This window comes from Sciurus vulgaris (assembly GCF_902686455.1).
Source record: "Sciurus vulgaris genome assembly, chromosome: 10".
Classification (NCBI taxonomy): Eukaryota; Metazoa; Chordata; class Mammalia; order Rodentia; family Sciuridae; genus Sciurus; species Sciurus vulgaris.
The window spans coordinates 141,995,416-142,020,968 of record NC_136470.1 but is presented as its reverse complement, the minus strand read 5'-3'; the positions used below and the strand labels follow the sequence as shown (position 1 = coordinate 142,020,968).

The 25,553-nt window shown below is 44.1% G+C and overlaps 1 pseudogene across 1 annotated transcript in view; it reads right to left on the bottom strand.

The window, feature by feature from the left end:
- Window positions 1-614: 614 nt before the first annotated feature.
- The window catches only part of LOC306637698, a 72,172-nt pseudogene continuing 47,233 nt past the window's right edge, over window positions 615-25,553 (bottom strand). The window contains exons 3-4 of the transcript in view: window positions 21,442-21,531; window positions 615-998 (exon numbers count right to left, since the gene is read on the bottom strand). The product of the transcript in view is annotated as an uncharacterized misc_RNA (transcript). The remainder of the gene's footprint in view (window positions 999-21,441; window positions 21,532-25,553) is intronic.

Here is a 25,553-nt window from a genome sequence, read left to right as displayed (position 1 = left end):
ATAGCTAATCGGGGGAAAAAATCTCAGCAGTAAAATGTAATGTTCTGCTGCACTCAGGCTTGGGGGTTCTTCTTCCTGAAGCTTCCTTCTCAGGCCAGTACCATCCTTATCAGTGCCTGGAAGCCGCCACGCCGGGCTCACCTGACCACACTTTCTGGTAATCTACTCTTGGTCCCTCCTTAGAGTGCATCAAGCCGTCAGTGATAGTTAATGGGAATAATAAGGTGAATGTCTTCACTTTAGCAAGATCTAAAATTCGGAAAATTAACCAGTTGGCTGAAAGACACATAAGAGCCTGTCCTCCAATGTCAACGTAGGTTTATCCCAAACTCATCATTCTGTCCAGGAAACACACTATTTCACGCTGCAGTCTGATTATAACCCTGCCTCACTAGCCATGCGCACTGTTGAGACTTACAGATTTTCTTCTGACCAACCAACATCCTTGTCCTGGATCCGGTAGCCTAAAAGTGAATTAAACAGTGACATCATGAGTGACGGGCCCCGTGGAACCCATCCTCCATGTGGTCGTGGTAACCTGAGTGCCAGCCTTGCCACGCCGGGTCCCGTCATCTCCCAGGATGTCGTGCTCACGCGTGAGGGTATGGGTCAAGGGCAGGTTCCGCAGCTGTAGTCGCTGGCTAACAGAGGGGACACTCTGCTGTGCACCAGCACTGGATATGAAGAGTGCAGCTTTCCAAGAACTGGCTCAGGGTAAGTGTGGTTCCTTTTATACTTCTCCAGCAAGGACGCTCGGGTTAGCAACGGAACAGGTGCCTGGACCCCCGAGGCACATGCCGGTTTCTCCTCATCGCCTGGAGCAGGGCCTTATCTTCCGTCAAATACAGGCAGCCCAGTTTGAGCGCCAGGTCCGGGGACAGAATGGGCCCGTGTTTGTTTTCCTGGTGAGAGGGCGTGAAGGTATCCAGCAACTGTAAACCCGGGTAGATTAAGGCTTGGGCCTTAATTTTATCTTTGAATTCTGGATCATTCTGTGGCTGAAAAAAAGATAATAAAATATTAATGAGTCAAAGATTTTCAAACTGGAGGAGGAGGAGGCAAATTTATGAAATGGATTATAAATATGGTTGTGAATATTCTGATAACATTTATATCCTATTTTGGAGACGTGAAAAGTTGGCATTCCACTTTTATCAGTAAAGAAATCACACAAGTACACACATACATTCACATATGACCACTAAATGGAAATGTAATTATGAGATTCTTAGAGAAGATGACATGGTATCTATGTTCAAAAACCATTTTCCCTAAATTAAGCTAAATGAGAAGAAAGAATAAATATCATAAAAAAAATACTCATGATAAGACTCACATAGTAACCAACTCAAAAGGAAATGTACCAGATGAAAGGAAATATTCCTGATATACCACTCATCTTCAGGACAAAAGTCCTGCAGGGCGACGGAAAGAGTACTAGGTCATGAAACCTGGAAGACCAGGGAGGAAGTGGAACTGGGTGCATTTGGCCTCCGTCCCTGAGCCCTCAGCTGGGAGGTGGCTCCTTCCTCCTTTCCGGCCCTGCACTCTGGGACTGAACCTAGGATTCGGCTCCAGGGGAAAGGCCTCAGGCCTAGGTCAGCTTCCGTGGCTGGATGGAGGGATGCCCTCTTCATTCTTCCCAGGAGATTTTTAATTCCTCCATTCCTGACACTGAGCCATCATAACATCTACCTGCCTTTCTGTACGTCATCTCTTTCTGTCTTCCTACCTATCCATCATCTTTCCATTTTACCACTATCTATATGGAAAATGCATATATTTATTTTGTTTTATATTTATTTATATGCTATTTTTTAAAAAATCATATATTTATTTTTCATTATGGGGGGGAGTGCCGGGGATTGAACCCAGGGCTCCTTACCCACTGAGCCACATCCCCAGCCCTTATTTTTTATTTGGAGACTGGGTCTCCCTAAGTTGCTTAGGGCTTTCCTAAGTTACTGAGTTTGGCTTTGAAATTGCGATCCTCCAGCCTCAGCCTCCCAAGCCACTGGGATTACAGACATATGCCTGGCGTTTATATATTTATTGATGTTACATAGCATACACATTACATGTTCTATATGGGATTATATATAAAATATGTGGAAGATACATTTTTTATATAGCCTGTATCTGCAGCAATGATAAAAATGAAAGAATAATTTCATTATTCATCCTTCAATTCTTCAAATAGGATAACAGCATATCATCTTTGTAGTCAGAAAAAAGTGTTTGAAAAGCAGTCTCAGACATACGCCATGCAAGTTCCTGCAGTAAATTCCCTTGGCTGCGGAGAAAGCCCTGCCGAGTTTCCCTATTCTGGTGCCGTACAAACCCAAAGAGGACGAACCAACCAGAAGGCAGGGGACCAAAGAAGCAGGGGTAGGACAGGGCAGGGAGCCTGGGGAGGCCCGGGAGTCCTGGAAACACAGTGGACATGCGTGCATCACCCCAGGCACAGCTAGCAAGCCCCTGGGTGCAAGGAGAGGCTCTGCTGGCTGGGGCGCTAGTACGGGCACAGTCAGAAAGAGAGACGCAGCACATCGTGACCTCCCCCTTGTGTTGGTGCAGAACTGAAATTGTTCAGTTCGTACCTCGCTATCTTGTCTCCAGGACACCCTTAGTCACTCTGGATAAGAAGGGCTGATGCGACTCAGGACAGGCCTCCTCATCTTGAGATTCCCTCCAACTCCATCGACGCACACTTGGTGCAGTTCGGCTTGCACGTGGAAGGTCCCTGTGCTGCTCCTCATGGAAGCAGCGTGGTTTTAACCTCTGAGCGATTTGGTTGATGATGATACTACTCAGTCTCATCAACAGTTGGTTTATAAACACTGAGTTAAAGGCTAATCCCCCGTGGGGCTGGCTGCAAGGTTGTGTGGCAAGCACGGTCAAGGGCTGGTGTGCTATTTATGTTGCGTTTGTAAGAGTTTTATCATGGTTCAGTGACGGGGGGGGGGGTTTCTAAAGACACAAAATGACCCTCCTAGAGAAAGGTGACACACACTAGTGTGCTCGGGGAATAATCTCCAAACAGCTAAAATCTCCAGAACTAGCACAGGCAGAGCTCCCACACAGGCCGGGACTGAGCGTGACTAAGTGTCCGACCCCCAACCCACCCTCCCGCTGCTCCCAGCCGGCCAGGCTCTCCTGGGTCGCCCGCCCTCCCCCAGTGCTGGAACCTCTTCTGGACTCCCCGCTTCAGGTTTGTCACTGCTGAAGGTTTGCCCACGAGGCAAGGACAGTTTTAGTCCATGACCCAGAAGACACCGGGTCTCCAAAGCTCAGGACCCAGAGGGGCTGTGCGACGGTGGAAAGAGGAACAGCACTTAGGTGCATTTTCCTCTGCCGGTTTTGAGGTTGAGAAGCGTGCATTGAATGGAGTTTATTTGTCAATATATTACTTAGCGCCAGTTGTTGGTCAACCACACACAGCAAGATTTTCACGTGAGTGCAGTTGCCTCTCCTGTCTCAGTTGTGACGCTTCTATATGAGCATGACATGCCACCTAAGTGCTACGTCATGACACTCCACAGGGCTTAACCCATCAGTTACCAGCATCCCAAATTCCTGGCAAACTTTACAATCAGGGAGAAAAACAAACTCTCTGTCATATCACGTGGTAGTTCCTAGACATGAGTGGGTTTTTTCTTAAAATGAGTGAGAACACTAGAGCCTTCCATAGTGTTACATTTCATCCTCCTGATGCCTTTAAAGCCTTGTCACCTTAGGACAAAATGACATGGGGACAGAAGGTAGTTCTGGGGGTTTGTATTTCAACATTTCACAGTTTCACATATAAGCCTAATGCAGCTATCACAGCTGAAATTAAAAGGCTCCCTAGTGTCGTGAGTTACACAGTTGCATGAGTTACAAGCACACACAACACAGAGGACCTACCAGCTGTGTCACTTTTGTGGCCAACGCGCCCCTGGAACTGCCTCCTGAAACTCAGATTCGGGTGGGATCCACTCCATGTTTTGCAAGAATTTCGTCTTGAAGGAAGAACTTCACCACAGAAATGGCGTCTTCCAGGGAGACTGGGACCCAGTCTGTAGCTGCAGGAAGGGAGCCCAGGGAAGGAGACAGTGGGCTTAGACCCCCCAGGAGGGGGTCCAGGTGTCCCCAGGAACCCACAGAGCCAGCTGGCAGGCCCGGTGTGAACCCTCATCTCACCACCCAGACCTGGGCTTGCTTCTGCCTTCTGCTTAAAATAAGAGCAACTTCTGGGGTGGAGGCCCCAAGCTGCTGGGTCCCCAGAGCCAGGGAACCGGGTGTCCTTACCTCTAAACACATGAGTTTTCAGCAGCAGATCTTTCAGTGTGGATTTCACGCTAGACACGCTCTGGCTTCCATGACTTTCTCAAGTAGCTGACAACTCAAAAATTAAAAAATTAAGTATAGCAAGGTATCATGCTTAGTCGTCTCGAGTTCATTTGTAAGACAGATACTGCAACATGTCTTAATACGTAAGTGTCTGCTGCACACCATCACAGGAGCACAGCTCACTGGGACCTATTTTCTATTTCTATCTATTGTAGTGATCTTAATATTTGTAAGAATTGGTGAATTATTTCCATGCCATGCTGAACACTTAATATTGTCCAGAGGGCCCTGGCAATTTTGTTATGTTGTATCTGTGTCCAAACTGCCCTAAATAAGTGTAATCTACAAAAAGTAACATATCGAAAATGTAGCTGCTACATTCAAATGTTCCTAGGGTGAGGAACAGCAAGTATCAGAAGTCACTAACAGAGGTCTTAACCAGGAACAACAACTATCACCATGTGAAAAGTTTATTTAAAATGACAGAGTGTTGTTTAGTTTAAAGTCATAGAAGGAAAGGGAGAACATTCTTAGTGTCGTAAATCAGAAATTGCTCCGAATCACAGGGCTCTTCAGGTTGCTACAGAACAGTGGTGGGGGTGGACAGCACTGATCCCACCAGAACATTCCGCCTGGCCCCATCACACTCCTAGTCAGCCAAGAAACTCACTGTGTGTTCTTCACCCAGGCAGCTGTCTCTGTTTTGCATTCTGAAATTGGTAGAAGAGGTGGAAAAGTTCTTCGTCCTCAGGGCTGGAATTTCAGAAGTACAGAGTACACCTGGATCAGAAAGTAATGGGCACTTGCTGACCTTTCTGGAAAATGTCTGGAATTTGGGGGAAAGTCATGTGAGGCTAAGCGCTCTCATTTTGAGAATGCTTGAATCTCTCAGGTGGTCCCACCTAATGCTCCTCCAACCAGGAACATCTCAAACTTCATCTCTTTTTTCCACCACCTCAAAAAAATCCCAAACGTGTAAGGGGAAACTGAGTTCCCCCTTTCCAAGTGTCTGAACTGCGGATTAAATGGGTCCTTTGAGAACCTGAATTTTATGTTTCCAGGTTGTCACAGCTGTGCTGGCAAAAATGCTTCCCCTCGGGTGCCCCCAAGAGGTCCACTAAAGTGGAACTGAGCCCCTCGGAGGAGGTGTGGATGTTGTATTGTTAATAAAAGTTCATGCAAACCCAGGTCCCAGCGTCAGCCCCTCCTGAGGCCCGAGCGGCTTGCTTGGCGTGACAGCTGGGTTGTGGGGGCAGGGTGGTGCCCCAGAGGGCAGTCGTCTCTCACTAGGCTCCAACGACAGCATCCAGCTGGTCAGCCATCCATCTATCCAGGGAGTCTTAAGCCAACGGCTCTGAAATGGAAGAAAGGAATTCGAATGTGCACCCCATAAAGGAGGAGCAGTGGACACACCTGTTAGGGCTTGGATGTGAGGTGTCCCAGGAGCGCAGGGCGAGACGAGGCAGGAAGGCTCAGCGGGAAATGACTGGGCTGTGAGAGCTTCAGCCCAATCCTGCACTAACCCCTGCTGGGACTCACCAGAGTGGCGGGGATGGCTCTGGGTATGTGTTTTGTATCTGGAGAGCGGAGACCTCCTCTCTCTACTTCCTAATGGTGTGAGCAGCTTCCCTCTGCCGTGCCCTTCCACCCCGAGGAATGGAGCTTGCTGTCTGTGGATTGAAACCTCTGAAACTGTGAGCCCTACCTAGACCTTCCCTCCTTTACAGCTGTGCTGGTCGGGTCCTTCAGCCACAGCAGCAGACAGCTGACTAGAACGCCACCCGCCTTGTGAAGTCAGAAATCCAGGCCGAGTGGTTGATGGACTCCATCCCCACCTCTGCTGCCAAGTGGAGGGACGCTGTCAGAGGAGCAAAGCCTTCCTCGCCCCCAGCTCTATGCCATCCCTAAGCAAAGTCTGAGAGAGGACATCAGATTGTTCACACTGGGGGAAGAAACCAGACATGCCCCTTGGCTCATGTGGCTTCTGCAGGATACTCTTCCAGGTTCTCTGTCATGCATGCCTCGAAGGATGTCCAGATCTATCGTGCCCTGCTGCTTGCTGCACTGGCTTCACCAGGAAACTGCACCCATTAACAAGAGCGACGGACACATTCCTAACAGACACACTGCACTGTCCCACGGTTGAATCTTAGGATTCTCAGTATTTGCAAAACTAAGGAGAAGGAGAAAGTATGTGCCTTGATACATAACTGATACCCTCATTACCATGGTATCCCACAAAACTGATGGGAATAAGCCAAAACTCTCAAGTTGAAGATGATTTTAGCTCCAGTATTAGGATGTTCATGGGCTCACAGGTTCGACCAGAGTTCATTTTTTCAGGAACTGTTAGTCAGGACCCTTTTCCTTTTCAATAAAGAGACAATGGTTTACCTAATTCCAGGCATACTTCTCAGTGCAATTAAAATCAGCTTTTTTTCTTTATCAATTTCTCTGATATTTACATGAACACGTTCATGTTTAAATATCTTGTATATAAATTTTAAGTTATCTTTCTGGATAGAGGTGAAAATTTAAATTTTAGTCTAAATCAGGTGACAGGAGATGCCTGCTATTCTAATTCCTTATAACGATCATGAACTAAATCTAATGAGGGTGTGCTTAAAGGAATGGAAAGATTGAGAATGTGTAGAAGGGTAGAATGTGGGATAAAATCCAACTAGAAATCAATGTCAAACACTGATTCTATCTGAATTCACTCATTCAAAAGGGCATTAATTGAGCATTCACTGGATAAAAGGTAAAGACGTGATAACTAATATCAAATGGGAAAGGAAAATGTCTTCATCATAGGAAAAAAGTGGGTTCAGAGACAAAGGCTCCTAAGAATGCGGAGTTCAGGGAAGTAAATGCAGTGAGAACAGCCAAAATAAAACTTTAGAGAGGAAGAAGGGTAGGAAGTCAGGTGCCATAGGAAAATAAGAATGTGGGTGTCTAAGCTTGGATGGCAAACTTGAGACTTCTTCGTCAACAAGCGGCGGATATTGTCAAAGTTTGACAATAATTTATATGGTCAGCTTTGCATATAACAAAGGTTTAATCCAAAAGAAGGTGACAGAGTTGAAGAACTGCAGTGAACAAGCAGAGAAGAAGCAACGGAAAGAAATCCGAACGATGAATCATTGACTTCATTTGTGACAGGGAAGAAATCTAGAAAACAGGGTGGGCAGAGCAGGTGATGAGATGGGAGCTGAGGGACCGTGTGACTGAGCTGCCACTGACAGACACCAGCCCATGCGGGGACAGGGTGTGACTGAGCTCCTGCCATGGTGATGGACGCCAGCCCGGAGTCTGGTTTGTGGGGTTTCTGGGGCCCGCACTGTCCTAGATGTTTGTTTGTTTCCTTCCTTTTCTGTGAAGCTCGAGTGCGAGTTAGACGTGACCCAGTCTGAGTGCGCCCGGGCCTGGGCTGAGCGTGCGGTCCCACTGAGCCGCTGACCTAGGGGTTCTGAGGCGCACTGGCCTGCTCAGCCTTGGATTTACTGAATTGGGATTCAGGAATCATGTGATCGGTGAAGACGCGGAGCCAGAAGTCAGCTTCAGGCGCGGGGCAGGGTCTGGGAGGAAAGTGCTGGGGTCAACATGGAAGCACAGAATCAGACCCTGAAGACGGCGCACAGGGGGCACGCCCGTACTGCCAGCCGCTCAGGAGGCCCAGGCAGGGATGGCGAGTTCAAGGCCAGCCTCAGCAAAAGCGAGGAGCTAAGCAACTCAGTGAGACCCTGTCTCTAAATATAATACAAACAGGGCTGGGGTGTGGCTCAGTGGTCGAGTGCCCCTGAGGTCAATCCCTGGTACCTCCAAAACAAAACCCGAAGACGGAATCCTGGGGAGCGTGAGTGTTATGCAGTGGAGAAGGACAGCCCGTTTGTGGGTGGGCAGCTTTGCCTCTGCTTTGTTGACAGAGGAAGAAGGAGGTGGAAGGAAGGAAATGAATTCTGTCATAGGAACCGAAGGAGCAGAGCCCTGGGGTGAAGCAGAGGGCAGGGGCCATTTTCCAATTCCAGCTCAAAGAACTGCTCTGAGAAGCAGAAACGGACCTGCGGTGTGTACCAGGGAGACTGAGGAAAGGAAGAGTGGCAGGCAGTGGACAGAGACGTGGGTCCAGGGAGGTCGGGGTGGAGAGGGCCACGTGGTCCAGAGTCCACCGAAGCGCACATCTGGAGGGGGGAGGCTGAAGGGGACGAGGCTGGAGAGACCGTGATCCAAGCCAAGTAGAGGGCTGACCTTCGCCACAAGCTAAATCATGGCTTTGCCTAAGTCATGATCAAAAAGAAGTGAATCAGTGGCCACTGCGGCGCGGATCCCTTTAGGGAGATGCAAGATGGACGGGGTGCAGGGCGGGGTAGGCAAGGGGCTGACTCTCTGGATTCACATCCTAGATGGCCGATGGGGGCAGTTGGGAGCCTGTGATCATCACACCCATCCCGGGGTGTGCAGGCCTAGCGAGAATCGGCCACCAACTGAAGGCAGTAGCATTTTTTCACATTTTGAAATGTTAGTAGATAAAGGAGCCAAACTTCTGGATATAGGAGTTAGGCTGCAGGTCCTCTCAGGAAAGAATCTTGTTGTTTGTTTCCGACATCTTCTAAGCACGCGGCTCAATGGCCTGCAGACTGTGCCGTGCGCTGACCTCCTGATAGGCATCTGTGGTCTGAAAGCGAGTGTGTGTCGGCCACTCCACTGCATTTCTTGGAATTGTCTTCACATACTGGATGGGCACATGGATTTTAAGAGAGGAGCTGATTCCTCCGTCCTATTTTGTCTTCCCATTTGTCTGTGGCCAAGTCATGCGTTGGATTGTAAGTCAGCATTATTGACGCACCGGAGTCTGCAACGTGAACGTGCGCTCACAACTACGAATCACGCCATTTCTGATTTGACACACACTGGATTCACTTGAGTTTTTTCTGAAAGTGAAGTCAGGTTCTTGGCTAACTTGAAACTTTAGTTTCCAGGTTACCGTTTGAACTTACCATTCCATGCTATCCAGGGAAGTTTATTTGATAATAAACTTTATAAAACCCAAATCTCATCTAATGTTTTTATTATTTCATTTGCCAAACTGTGTATGAAGCGTGTATGAGCCATGATTGTTATAATCCACAATATGTCTGTAAAATGCACCCACAGAGTCACACAAACAAATACTGCATAAACAAATGGTCAGTCAATTTTACATATATGCACAATATGTTTTAAGATAAATTCATTTATAAAGTTCAACCCACGGTCATATAAACAAAATGCATTTACTGCACCTTCCCAAGACAAAGGCACCGCCATGAAGGAAAATCACGCTGGTCTCTGATTTCCGACTTCCTTTCTGGCAAGTACAGAGAACGTCACTAAAGGCCGTGTCAACGACCGCAATGTTTTCATCTGAAATTGGTTTTGTAACATCCAGCTTTGTGACTGTGAAAAATAATTCTTCGTATGTCATAAGATCTGTGCTTTCAAACCATGTAGCCTATCAATACAAAATAAAACGAAAATAGAGAGAATCGTCCTGGAGAAGAGGGCCGAGTGGGCCAGGCAGGGGCCTCGAACCCGGCTCAGTCCAGCCATGACGCAGGGCAGCAGAGCCGGCTGGGAGGTGAGGGACACAGTCCAGGCAGAACTCAAGCCTGGATGGTTAGAGACGTGGGGCATGGAGTCTGGTTACTGGGGCAGAAAATAAGGACAGAATTCCTTGCCCAGAACCCTGAGCAGGACGGGCTATGCGGAGGGGTAACAGAGAAAGAGGGGGAGGAACAGCCCACAAGTCACGTCCTTATCGGTAGCTAAAAGGGAAAGCAAACCAAGTTAAATGGCACAGCAGCAGAGACAACGAGCGAGAGCTCCCGGTCTAGACTGAATGTGGGCTGAAAGCCGTGCTGGGCAGGGCAGTCGTTCTGCGGAGCCCTCAGCCAGCTGGCCTTCCTAGAGGAAATGAGATCCACGCAGCCTCCCCACCTTACACAACGGACACCCTCCCCAGGCACAGGGATGAGCCAGCCCCCAAGAGCAGCAGCTGGGGTGGAGGAGTCTGTGCTGCAGACCCACGGGGGGTGCTGCACCTGTAAAGATAGAAAGAGCCCGCACCTGTGTAAACAAAAGCCTCTTCCCTAATTGCCCTCAAACCCCTCATAAAAGCTGCAAAGAATCTTCACCTCTTATCCGTAAAGGCCAGGCAGCTGACCTTGCCGGTGCCAAGGCAAACTTAAAAGATAATGATAACACTCCTCTCGGAGACTCAGAACTTAAAATAACATCATATATATAATTTTATGTCAGCCAATTAAAAAGAACACTGTAAAACTTTTCGCCTTTCATTATAAATAGGCCTATTGAACAAAAGCTCGGGGCCTCTTAGCATCACCGGGTTACTGTGTGCGCAGAGGACCAGGCTCGAGCTTGCCAATAAATGACTCTTTGTTGCTTGCATTGATCGTGGTCTCTGATGGTCTTTGTGGGGTCTCGAGCCGCTGGGCATAACACACCCACAGGCCCACAGGTGCAGTCAGCCACCCAGCAATGGGATAGCACCATGACAAAGAAGCTGGCAGCGGGAGCAGGTGCTCAGCGTCCCCAGCAGCCAGTGACAGCCCTGAGCCCTGCACCTCCACCCCCCACAGAAACAGCCAGCAGGTGCGCACCCTCCAGACATGGGGCCTGGGCCTCTGCGCTAACAAGCACCATCTGGCGAGAAAACCGCAGCACCCCTGAGCAGGGCCTGCGAGTGCAAGCCCGTAAGGCCTGCGGTGCAGGAGGCCGGCGAGTCAGATGCCAGCAACGGCAACTCAGCAAGACTGTCCCAAATTCTAAAAAAATTAAAAAATTAAAAAGGCTGGGGCAGTAGCTCAGTGGCAGATGCTAGTGGATTCAATTTCCAGGTCAGGAAGAAAAGAAAGAAAACTGTATCAACCAGGGAAGTACTTCCTGTGCCCCAGCACCTCTTGCTTCAGGAAGGCACACGAGACAGCACCTCTAACAGGGAGTAACCTGAGTAACCTAAGTCACAATGAGGGACCATCTCCTCTGACCCTCCAGAAAGCCAGCAGCACCTGGACACATCGAAAATCGAGAGGAGCCTACCAGAGTCATATCAGAGGTGAGCTGGGGTGCTCACTACCTCTCAGGAAAACTTAGAGGAGAAGTGTGCATCTTCTAAAGGACCAAATCCTGGTGAAATCCAGATCGGGAACTCCAGGAAACCTGCCCACCTCAGCAAGGAATGTCAGTATCTCTCACGTCAGTCTTGACCTCACAGCTATGACTTTACAGAGTTGCCAGACGGTCCTCTACCATTCAACCTTGCAGGCCTCAGCCCACTCAGCTGCTTTGCTTCCAACGTTTTAAATGATGAATGGAGCACCCTTCCTGCCCCTGCCTGCGGGTCTCAGGTGCCCCTCTTGGGCCCGTCGGCATTCCCTGTGTCGGCTCAGACACACCGCACATTCTCCTTGGTCTCATCTTAGTTTCCATGACTTCTTTGTACATTTTCTTTTCTCTTTCTTTTGCTTCTTGGCCCATTGCTTCTCTTCCCTCCTTCCCAACCCCTACAGAGCGTAATAGTAATTTCACTCTCTTTAACCACTGATTTCTAACCTATGGAAGAACATTACTACAATTTTACGCTTGGACTAGAGGAATCGTGAAGAAGTCTTCAAGTTTTTCCCCCTAGGGTTTATTAGCATGTGGCTTTGTTCTAAAGTGATTGCAGTTAATCGGATGCAGTATCTCGTCTCAAGTGGTGCTGGATACAGGTCATAGCAGAGGGCACACTTTGGGAGTATTGATATTTGAATATTCACCACTTAAGAGAAAGAAGCTCACTAACTAATAATTGCTTCCATAAAAGTAGAAGAGATCATCATCCAGCACATTGGCATATTTACCAAAAAATATGAAAAAGCCAGGGAACCAGCTGCCCCGGATCTCCCACGATGCTTTGAAAATCGATCCAATCCCAGTGGAGGAAATGTTAGACAAAGAATTCAGAAAGTCCATACCTCACGTGTTCAGTGAGATAAAAGATGGAAGGAATGAACGTAGAATACAGGAGTGAAAGATCATTTCAATAAAGAGGTAGAGATTCTGAAAAAGAACCAAACAGAAATCCTGGAAATGAAAGACTCAATACATCATATTAAAAATTCAAGTGAAAGAATCACCAATAGATTATACCACATTGAAGACAGATTCTCAGGCTGAAAAGACAAAGTACATAATTTTGAAAGTAAAGTTGACAAAAGAGAAAAGATGATAAGATACCATAACAATATTCAAGAAATCTGAGATAACTGAGACAAACTCAAGCAGTCACTGACAGAAGAAGGCACCAAAATGCAAATGAAAGGAATGCACAATTTTCTTCCATGAAATAATTTCAGAAAAAAATTCCAATCCTCAGGAATTAGATGGAAATGCAACTGCAAGAAGCATTTAGAATCCTAGGGATATAAGACTAAAAAATCATTTCTAAAGCACATTATAATTATAATGCCTAACAAGGATGGAATTTTAAAAGCTTCAAGAGAAAAACAGCAGGTTATGTTTAGAGGTAAGAGGTAGATTTCCTTCTGATTGCTCAGCCCAGACCCTAAAAGCCTTGGAATAATATATACCAACCCCTGAAAGAAAACAGCTGCCAACCAAGATTGCTACATCCAGAAAAACTATCCTCCAGAATTTAAGATGAAATAAAAACCTTCCTTGATAAGAAATCATAACCTCTAAGCCAGTATTATAAAACAGATTTGAGAAACAATATTTTATTGACAAGAAGGGAAAAATAAATATCAGAGCCAGCATAAGGATGAATCTCACTTGAACACTAGTCAAAGGAAAATTAAGTCTGAGTTAAATATTAGAAATAAATCAAAATGAAAGGGAATAAAAATCATCTATATAATTGTAGTGGGAAACTGACCCAGGCCTGGATATGAAGTACACTAAGGAAGCTGTCTGTAAGAATGTGTGCCTGAGAGAGGAGAGAGTTCCCCTCCCACCTCTAATTAGGTGGGAATTTTTCAGGAAAACTAATTAGCACCATTAACTCCTTCCTTTTGGAATGTAAAGGACTTTTCCTGGGACTTAACCACGTCCCTTTGAAGTGTAAACGCCCCTGCAAGGCACACAGTCATATATCAGTTTTTTTTGAAACCTTGTGCCCAATTATGTACTGTTTTAGATTAGAACATTTGTGACACTAGACAGCCTATAAATATTGTGAAAAACTAGTGAGGGGAATTTGGAGTGCTGATCTCCTCTGGGCCCACTGGCGCAAAATAAAGTTTGTTTTCTCTCACTCTTTGAGTACCATTTGCACCTCCTGTGTGATTCCCGTAACATAACAACACAGTATAAATGGTCTAAACTCACCCATCAAAAGTCAGAGATTGGAAGAATGGATTAACAAACAAGACCCATTCCTGTGTTGTTTACGAGAAACTCACCTTGCAGGCAAGAACATCTACAGGTTGAAGGTGAGAGGACAGAAAAATACATACCATGTAAATGGAGACCAAAAGTCCATAGGAGTCTCTTCTTTCTTATCTGGGAAAGTAGATCTCAGTCCAAAATTAACCAGAATATACAAGCAGGTCACTGCATACTGGTTAAGGGAGTCACTCAACAAGAAGTAATGATTGTAAATATTTATGACCCAAATGTCGGTGTACCTATGTGTATAAAGCAAATCCTACTCCATGTAAGTGGAGTATGATACAATAATATACATACCTCTCTCACCAATAGATCTTCAGACATAAACTAAGTAAAGTTTCTTCAGAAAAGAACAACAACAACAAATACTATTATTCAAATGGGCCTAACAGACCTCTATAGAAGATTTCATTCATCCACAATGAAATCCATTTTCTTCTCAGCTGCACATGCATCTTTCTCTAAAACAGACCATATTTTAGGACACAATGCAAGTCTTAGAAAATACAAAAAAAAGAGATAATTCCTTGCATCATATTAGATCATAATAGAATTTCTAAATTGGAAATCAATAACAATATAAAATTCAGGCAGCATTTTAATACATGAAGATTTAATAATATATGCTTTAGAATGAGAAATGGGTCATAGGAGAAATCAGGAGAAAAATCTAAAAATTCTTAGAAACAAATGAGAACAGAGATATAGTATATCAAAATCTCTAGGGTAGTACAAAGGCATTTCTAAGAGGAAAGTTTGTATCATTGAGTGTCTACATTTTTAAAAACCCAGAGAAATAAATAAATAATTTAATGTTATACCTCAATACCCTAGAAAAGCAAGAACAAACTGAATGCAAAATCAGTAGAAGAGAGGAAATAATTAAAATCACAGCCTAAATTAAAAAAAATCGAAGATAAAAATTACAAAGGATCAATGCAATAAAAAAGATAAACAAGAAAAGATAAATAAGATCAATAAAAACCTTAGTAAAACTAACCAAAAGAGAGAGAGAATGCAAAGCAACAAAATCAAACATTTCTGAAATCTGGAGAATCTTTGGGGACTATTTTGAAATTTAATAAAATCTAGAAGATATTGACAAATTTCTAAACACATACAACCTACCTAAATTAAACCATGAGAATATAGAAAGCCTAAACAAATCAATATCAAACAATCACATCAAAGCAGCAATTAAAAGACTTACAACAAAGGAAAGCCCAGGACCAGATGGATTCTAAGCTGAGTTTTACCAGACCTTTATATAGAGCTAATGTCAATCTTCCTCAAATAATTTCATAAAATAGAAAGGAGGAGCTGAAAAAATAGCTCATGTCGGAGAGCGCTCGCCAGCGTGCACAAGGGCCGTGGTTCGAATCCCCAGTGCCTCAGAGGTAAAAAACAAAACTAAACAAAAAATCAACCCTTTAAAAAAATAAATAAATAAATAAAGAAAGAAAGAAAGAAAGAAAGAAAGAAAGAAAGAAAGAAAGAAAGAAAGAAAGGAAAGGAACCTTCCCAAATTCATTCTATGAAGTCAGTTCTATCCTCATACAAAAATCAAAGACACATGAAGAGAAGGACACTACATGTCAACATTCCTGATGAACATCAATACTAAAATCCTTAACAAAACACTAGCAAACACATTCAAAAACACAGTGAGAAGGTTGTACACCATGACCAAGTGGGAACCAACCCAGGGAAGCAAGGTTGTTTCAATGTATGCAAATCACTAAATGTGACTCACCATAGACGTAGAGCTAAGGAAAATTAGCACATGATTATTGCAGTAGATGCAGAAAACACCTTTGACAAAATCCAGCGTCCATTTGTGTCAAAAACATCAGAGAAATGAGGGAAAGAAGGAACTTATCTCAACACAATAAAAGGGTATACAAGACAAACCCAAGGGCAATGTCATATTGAACAGAAGAAAACTGAAAGCATTTTCTCCAAAATCAGGAACGAGACCAGGGTGTGTGCCCTTGCCACTCCTACACGCGACATGGCTGTTAAAACTCTAATGGAGTAATCAGCAGGAGAAGGAGGGCAGAGGGCTGCCAAAAGGAAAAGAAGAAGTCGAATTACTCTGCTTGCTGGTGACAGGACCCTACATCTAGAAGGCCACTCAGCTCCAGCAGAAGACATCTAGTGCCGATGACAAAGTTCAGTAAAGTAACAGGGTACAAAATCAGCACAAAATGGTCAATAGCTTTCCTATACTCCAATAACAAATCTGCTGAGACAGAAACTAGGAAAACTATCCCATTTGCAATACTCAGAAAAATAAAATAAAATACTTAGAAGTAAATCTCACCCAGGAGGTGAAAGAACTCTACAATGAAAAGAACCCTGAAGAAAGAAATTGAAGAAGGCCCTGAAAGATGGAAAGACCTCCCATGTTCTTGGACACACAGAATTATATTGTCAAAATGGCCACATTACCAAAAGCATTCTCTAGATTCTCTGCAATACCCATTGAAATACCAATGACAGTCTTCACAGAACTAGAAAAAATAATCCTGAAATTCATGTGGAAGAGTAAAAGACCCCAGGTGGCCAAAGCAATACTGAGCCAGAGCAATGACATTTGTGGGGTCAGAATATCTGATCTGAAATTATACTACAGAGCATAGTAACAAAGCATCAAAAGAGACATGAGGACCAATGGAACAGAAGACAAGACACAGATACAAACCCACATAGACACAGTCACCTGATACTCAATGAGGTGCCAAAAATATATGTTGAAGAAAAGATGGCCTTTTAAGCAAACAGTGCTGGAAAAACTGAGTATACATGTGTAGAAGGATGAAACTAGATCCCTACCTTTCTCCCTGTCCAGTACTCAACTCAAAGTAGATCAGTGGCTTAGGAATTAGAATAGAAATTTATGACTGCTAGAAGAAGACATAGTGTCAATAAGTCAACATATTGGCACAGACACCAACTTCCTTAACAAGAACCCAAAAGCTCAAGAAATAAAGCCAAAAACCAGAAAGTGGAATGACATCGAATTAAAAGTCTTCTGCACAGCAAAGGAAATAAGAGCATGAAGAGAGAGATTACAGAATGGGACAAAATCTTTGCAAGTCTCTCCTATGACAGGAAAATAATATCCAGAGTATACAAAGAGCTCAGAAAACTTAACACCAAAATTGAATAACTCAATCAATTAATGGGCAAAAGAACTAAACAAATATTTCTCAAAAGAAGAAACACAATGACTCACAAATATATTTAAAAAAAAAAAAAACTTCAACATTCCTAGCACTCAGGGAAATGCAAATCAAAATTGTACTGAGACTTCATCTCACTCTAGTCAAAAAGGCAACCATCAAGAATACATTAATAAATGCTGATAACAACGTGGGGACAAAGGTACACACATACATTGTGCAACCACTCTGGAAAAGATGGAAATTCCTCAAAAACTAGGACAGCATACACCATGTCACCTAACTGTACCACTCCTTGAAATTTATCCGAGAACTAAACTCAGCATAGTGCAGTGATACAGGCACATCTGTGTTTATAGCAGCTCAGTTCACCATAGCCAAGTTATGGAACCAGCTCAGATACCTGTCAACAGATGAACAGAAAAGAAAAACGTGGCTTATATACACCATGGAATTTTACTCCGTCATGAAGAAAGATGAAATTATGTCCTTTGCTGGTAAATGGATGGAAATGGGGACTATCATGCTGAGAGAAGTAAGCCCGACTCAAAGTCAAGGGCAGGATGCTCTTTCCTCATATGGGGACTGTAATGTACAAAGCAGATGCTACTTACAATTACTTTACATAAAACAAAGAAGCAAATGAGACCACAGTCAACAGATGCAAACCTCGAAAGACTTTTGAATCACTCTTACAATCACCCTCCATGAGGTAGAGATGGACTCTCGGAGATGAATGAAATAGCAGCTATTCTAAAGAAAGAATTTAAAGGTGTTAAAAAAAATAAAACCAAAAGTGAAAACTTTAGAACTCGAAAAAAAATGTACTATCTAAAATAAACAAATTCACTGACAAGTGCATTCAATAAACGCAAACCGAAAATGACAGAGAGAAGACAAAACTTGAAGACAGAGCAAAAGAAATTATATCATCTGAAAAAGCATAAAATGCTCATTGAAGTAAAATGGAGTGTGGCTAGGGTAGCTAGGTGAGGAGAATCCTGGGTGTACCAGGCATGGATCCACGGTGAGGACTGGGCTTGAGCACAGAACACTGGGCTCCCTTCATGTCACATGAGCACACTCTGTGATGACCCGGTGCCTCTTGGCCTTCCTGGTCCCCAGTAGAAGTCTGCTCTTCCCTGTAGTATGGTATTGTGAGCCTGTAACCTGAGCAGTGGCCTGGCTGTCGCATTAAGATGATTGGTTCTCACTCCATATATAAACCACTGCACTTCCTGAATAAATTGAGTCTGCGTCACAGAACCTGCTCCCGGTGTCTGAGTTAAGGGGCACCGTCCCACTCACTCCCTTCCCGAGAGGCCGACCCTCATCTGACAACAGCTAGGGACTCATGGGGCAACACCAAAAGGCCTGGCATTTGTTATTGCCAAAAAGAGAGAGGGGAGAGATGGGAGAGAATGGTACAGAAAATATACTTCATGAAATAAGGACTGAAAACTTACCAGATTTGCTAAAATAAATATTCAAAGACCCAAGAAGCTTGCTAAAGATCAAAGGATAAACTAAAAAATACACTCAGAAAAATCACAATAAAACGGCTGCAAAACAAAGACTTATGGGTCTCTGCAAGCATGCTCGCCATCTCGTAAATGTGCCATTTTAAAGTTAACCTCGACCTTCACAGTCCCTTCACGGAGCAGGTGCTGATCACCTTTCCACTAAGAAATTACCAGCGGCCTCTCGACATTGTCGAGTGACGTTTGGCAGCACATGCCCTCCTGTTTCATGGCAACCGTGCAATATATGCATTGGCTTCCTCATTTTGCCATTGAAGACACTGAGCCACAAAAAGATTAAGTACATTATCAAGATCTAACTGGTTTACTTAACACCAAATAAAACAAATAACCCAATCAATAAATGAGCAAAGGAACTGAACAGGTACTTCACAGAAGAAATACAAATGGCCAGTATATATATGAAAAAATGTTCAACATGTCTAGTAATTAGAGAAATGCAAATTAAAACTATTCTGAGATTTCATCTCACTCCGGTCAGAATGGCGATTATCAAGTGTACAAGTAACAACAAATGTTGGCAAGGATGTGGGGAAAAGGCACACTCATACATTGCTTGTGGGACTGCAAATTGGTGCAACCATTATGGAAAGCAGTATGGAGATTCCTCAGAAAACTTGGAATCTAACCACCATTTGACCCAGCTATACTACTCCTCGGTTTATACCCAAAGGACTTAAAATCAGCATCCTACAGTGAAGCAGCCACATCAATGCTCATAGCTAAGATATGGAACAAGTCCAGGTGTCCTTCACAGATGAATGGATAAAGAAAATGTGGTACATATGCACAATGGAATATTACTCAGCCATAGAGAAGAATAAAATTATAGCATTTGTGGGTAAATGGATGAAGCTGGAGAATATCATGCTAACTGAAATAAGCTAAATCCAAAAAACCAAAGGTTGACTGTTCTCTCTGATATGGGGCTGCTAACGCACAATAAGGAGCGGGGAGGGAAAAATAGCAGTTCATTGGATTAGACAAAGGGAAGTGAAGGGAAGGGAGGGGAGATGGGAATAAGAAGGAGCAGAATGAACGGGACATCACTTCCTGTGGTCACAGATGAACACATGACCAGTGTAACTCCACGTCACCTATAAGTCCAAGAACCGGGTCCCATGTTGTGCTCCACGTATGTGTAATATGTCAAAATACCCTCTGCTATCATGTATGTCTAAACATATCTAATAAAAGTAAAATCAAGGTCTAACTGGTGTCAAAGCTCGGCTTTCCCCCCTCTCTTACCCTGTCTATATTGAAGGTGTTACTTCAGAGTATTAATTTTCTCCATGCTATTGTATCAAGAACTGTGATGGCTGTTTATCTGACATGTGTTACATTTGATTTCTCCTGGGAGTTGCTCGAGTTATTGAGTCAGGACGGTAACAGACGGCTCGCCCTTGAACAAGTGCAAGCTGATCGACCACTACCATGACCATGTTCGGACCTCTCCATATTTCATTTCCAACACACGCATGTGTGTAGATGAGCACATGGAATCGCTGTTAATTTAGATGTGCCACATCATCCTATTTTGCATTTGTCAAAGAAAGGGTCAAATTCTACATGTTTTCAGAAAATGTGTGTATTGACCAGGAAATAAGTATTGGTCACTTTACAGACTAAAGATGCAGGAGCAGTCTCTCTGTAGGTGACTTTCTCTCCTATTGTCCAGTGAACAAAGTGAGACCCTTGAAATTAACAGAAATGAGCAAACCGTGTCCAGGATGGCTCAGTAACTTTGAACTTCCAGAAGGAGATGCCCAGGAAGGGAGGTGGAGGGCTCTGTGGTCTCTCCCGGCAGCCCGGAGGCAGCCTGTCCTCCTGTGCCACTCTGCTCTCCTCTCTGGGCATCTATTCTCCGTCGCTGTCTTCTCCCTACAGCTTCCTACTGTCGCTATCCTGCAAGTCCCCAGATGGCAGCGTATCCTGGTGTGGTGTCTCGGTGTGGAGTGGACTTCTCTGACACTGCACACACATCATCTGAAATCTAGCAACTGGCTGCTGGAGGTGGGAAGGGCAGCGGCAGGTCTCAGAGTGTGGTCTCCCAGCCCTCGAGGGTCTCAGGCACGGTCAGAGGGCACTTGTCATACCGCCACGCTGCCCACCTCTTAGGAACATCTAATTTCCTCATGAGCACAGCCGGGATGTTCCTGAAGTTCCAGGGCGTGGACTCTCCCCACAGACCAGCTGCAGAGGCAGACAGGAGAACCCAGCAGCCTTCCAGGAAGAGACACGTTAAAAAATCTGAAAGGAGGTCACTGTCTTAAAGTTTTTCCTATTCAAAAAGTACATTTTATTTTAATAAAACTATATTGCTTAGGTTAACTTATGGGTTCATCACATTACCTTCAAGTGAATTAATTCTAATGAGGCTAATTTCTAATGCGTTCATATTGACAAATGTAGCCCACACAAAGAAGCTCTTTTAGGTCCTCGGTAACTCACAGAATATAAAGCATTTCTGAAACCAGAAAGTTTGGGAACTACTTAGAAAAAGAAAAACATTAAAATAATAAAAGCACTAAATGTGCATCCAAATGTACATAATTCATGTATGCACATGTAAGCTTCAGGAGAACATGTGAGAATAGGTTATATCCAAAAGGTCAAATACCTCAAACTATTTAACAGTTTCTCAAAATTTCCTTTCAGACAATATCATTTCTATAATTCTTATGATATATGGTCATAATCTTTAGATACAGATTCTTAAAAATTTTGTCTTCCTTTATTTCATATAGATTCAAATAAACATATTAGTGATTAATTAAACATATTAATGGTTGATTTATTCTTAAAGAAAACCAGTCTCTTTTAAAATGCAACTTTAACAAAAATTCATTTATACTTAAGATAAGGCATCCCAATTCCCCAGGAAGAAAATGGCCGTAAGTGAAATCATTTATGATAGCATCCATGATCCCTACTTTCCAGGGTTCTTCAGTGTTTTCTGGCATGGGTGTGTAAATATAATGAGCAAAGAGAGACAGGACAATCCGAGGCACACAGTCTTGCACCTGTAGCACCAGCTTGAGTGGTGACAATGTTATGTCACCCCACATATACTGAGTGCTGAAGAGCAGGACAAAGGTAGACAGTAAACTCTCTCCAGTAGAATGGACATTGTAGCAAGAGGACGAGCACTCAGTTCCAAGATCCACGGTGACCACGGCGACTGGTTCTGCAACTGTCCTTCCTGAACCTGAATTCACAGTACGTCCACTCAGCTATGCATCCACGCCAACCACACCAGATGCCAGCAGCCAGCAGCCAGCAGAAGCTCTTTCCCCTGTGACGTCAGCTAACACGCTTCACTGGGGTCCTCAGCAGAGCACAAGAAGAAACAGGAAGCCCATTTTTCTGATAATCATTTTGCAAAGATTAATGACAGCAAGTTAAAAACAAAGCATAACCAGTTAGGTCACAATTCATCAACCCCAAGGCTTACGTCTAGGGAACAGATTACTAAGAAAATGAAAATCCACTGTGATCCGTTGAGCTTTAGACACAATGAGTGGAAACTGATGCTCTTGTCCAAATTTCAAGATTAATTCACCCAGTCAAGAAATATTTATGCAGTGTTCATTTTACTTAAGCTTGAAAGTTTTTTGATCTGCATAGTTATATAATCATGTGGAAAGTATGTATTCATTAAGCAAGTATTTATCACATCCTTCAATATTCTAAGTTCAGTATTAGGCAAAAAAGGACACAAATGTGAGTAAAACCAGGCATTTTAAACAATCTTATTTGTTCTGATTAGTTGTCCACGACAGTAGAATGCATTCACACACTTTGATAGAGCTACATACAGGGAGTGTAGTCTCTCATTTTTCCGATCGTACATGTTGCAGGATCACCTGGGTCATGCAGTCACACTGGCGCAGGAGGTAATAACCTGTTTCACTCTGCTGTCCTTCCCACCCATACCCTTCCTCTGTCTTTCTAGTTCCCATCCTCCGAAGGCCACTTTTGCAGGTTTCCTCCTGGACCAGGCTGGAGGCTCCTCCTGGTTCCTCCACTCCGTTTTCAGCAGAAGCTGCGGCTGTTGCCCTTGGTCACTCCATGTTACCCCTGCCATAATTTCTTCTTGCAACACTTCTTTATCATCTATCTGAACACAGACTGCCAGGAAGAAAGGTCACCCTTCTGAAAAGAGCTACATGGATAAAAAGGGATAAGAGGATTCGGAGGCTGAAAACAAGCCGACGACGAGTCATCCGGCGTGTGCGCAATGGAAAGCCAACCCAGTCTGAAATATCAGCCAGCTTTCACGTGCTCTTCCTGCCCTGTCTTCCCCGCACAGGCGGGACTTCCAGGAGCTTCACTGGCCCTGTCTTTCCTCCCATCCAGGCATCTAGACCTTCCCCTCCCCATGTTTCAAGGATAGAATATATCATCAGGAAAGAGGAAAAAAAACCCAAAAAACAAAAAACACCTTTCCTTCTGCCTTCTGAAGCTGATAGTTATGTGACTAGGAAGGGCTTGACTTCAGGAAACAGGGAGCTGTGTGATAAAGGCTCTGGAGGCGGGGAGTGCAGGGCTGCCTCTTGCGTGGCGTGCTAGGGAGGGTGGCGGCCAGCCAGGCTGAACAGCACAGAAGAGTTCACACTCCCAGGGTTTGCCCACCAGGCTCCTGCTGGGAGAGAGTGCGAGACGGCTCAGCTTTAGAAACCAGATGTGCAAGGAAGTCCTCAGCGATGCCACCTGGCCACACCCAGAGGTACCTGCTCAGCTTAGAGCGATCATCCACTTGCTGTAGCTGCAAAACAGGGGTAAGGATGTGCTGTTTCTTTGTTAAAAAAAAAAAAAAAAAAAAAAAATTAATTTATAAGATTCTTTTAAACACAGTGCCTAGTATGTATACACACACACACACACACACACACTAAACCAGAAGCAGACCCACACACAACTCAGATATTGGAACTGATAAGAGCAAAAATATGTTAAAATAATTATTTAAAATATATTAAAGAATTTGGAGAAAACTGAGCCAAGTATACAGCACTGGTGAACTCACCATATGAAGTGAAAGTTAATAAAACAAGCATCCATTCTGATGTTTAAAAATCAAATTGAAATTAAGGACTCATGGGTACACTCACAAAAAAGGAAAAGCATGGATGTGAAGCCAGGAAACACAGGTCACAGGAAAGTACCCCAGTTGAATCCTAGAAAGACAAAGTGATTTCCCAGGTGAGAAAGCCTTAGAAATGAGATAAGTGGCTCAGGGTTGGAGCACGTGCCGAGCACATGTGAGGCATTGGGTTCGAGTCTCGACACTGCATATAAATAAGCAAATAAAATAAAGGCACTGTGTCCATCTACAACTAAATAGGTTTTAAAAACAAGGAAGAAATGAGATCAATGTCCAATGATCTAATACATGTTTGACTGGAGGAGAGAAGAAATGGGGGAGGAGCAATATTGAGAGAGTTAGTGAGTGATTATTTTCCAAAATTGATAAAAGACATAAACCCATAATTCAAGCAGCTCAGTGAATTGCAACCAGTGCAAATGCAAAGTAAACCACATCTAGGGTCACCCCAGCTGTAACTCCTGAAAAATAAAGATAAAGACAGAAATCTCACAGTGAGCAGAATCCCAGGATGCCCGCCCAGGGCTCCTAGCCACCGGTGGATACACACCTTTTCCTATTTATTCAGTTAAGCACCAAGCTAAGTACAGCTGTGGAGAAGCTTTGCAGATACAATTAAGTTCCCTAATAGGTGACCCGAGACAGGGGGAGTATGTGGGTGGGCCCAGCTCATCACGCAATCCTGTTAAAGCAAGGAGTTTTCTCTAGCATGTCACAGAAGGGCTGGCCAGGGATGTGATGGGGAAGGAGACACAGCAGATGGGGAGTCCCCAGTTGCTGGCTGGAGTGCGAAGAGACTCTCACATCAAGGACGGTGAGCAGCCGGGACACTGAGCGGCTCCCAGTCCAGAGCTTGTGAGAAACACAGCAGAAAGCCCTGGGCCGTAAGGCGCCTCCCTCGTGCGACAGAGGGAAGGAATTCTGGAAATGGCCTCGTGCGTTTGGAAGACGGAGCCCGAGAAAGCTGCTGGCTCCAGCTGGCACCCTGATCCAAGGCCATGGAAGCCCCAAGGCCCTGACCTGTCCACATGGCCACCTGACCAAGGTCCCCAGAACCTTTGGAACAACATGTATGCTGTTTTAAGTCACGAGGTTTGTGATAACTTATTCCACACCATTTAAAATGAATAGGAATCTCAAAAGAAACTGGGGGGTGGGGGGAGGAGAAAACCATCATGTTACTGGAGGAAACAACATTAAAAGATGATGTTCATATTAAGCAACAGACACCAAGATAATAAAATGATATCTTTAACGAGAGAAAGCAAAAGGAGTTTCTCATAGAAGACATCAGGTATTGAAAAGAATAGCATCCAAGGAAGGAAAACTAAAGACATTTTAATACAAACAAGACTAAGCCAATTTGGTACCAGCAGAGAACCAAATATAGGAAAGCAAGAAATATAGGAAAAAGTTCTTCTGAAAACAAAAATAACCCCCAATGCAGACCACAAGTGGACCTGACACGGGCCAGAATGGGCTTACGCAAGACAGTTACATCCATTCCCACCACGTTCCTCTCACCTTCCACTGGAGAACTTATTCAGTAAAATAAGTCCGAGAGAGAGAGAGAGAGAGAGAGAGAGAGAGAGAGAGAGAGAGAGAGAGAGAGAGAGGTGGCATCAAGATTGTGTAAACCTAAAGACAGGAAAACCTAAAATCAGGAAAACCTAAAATCGTGTGTAAACCTAAAATCAGAAAAATGAAGTGAATTTAGCAAGCTCAAAAATGGCAAGGCAAAAATGATAGAATTTCAAGGTGAATTAGGAAATCAACTATTATAATTAAGATTTGTAATTTCTGTTAGTAATTGAAATATCTAGCAGAGAGAAAATAAGGATGTGATCGAACTAAACAACACTAGCAATCAAGTGATATTTGTGGAGTACTTCATCCAATAATAGCAAAATACATATTTGTCTGAAGCTCACGTGGAGC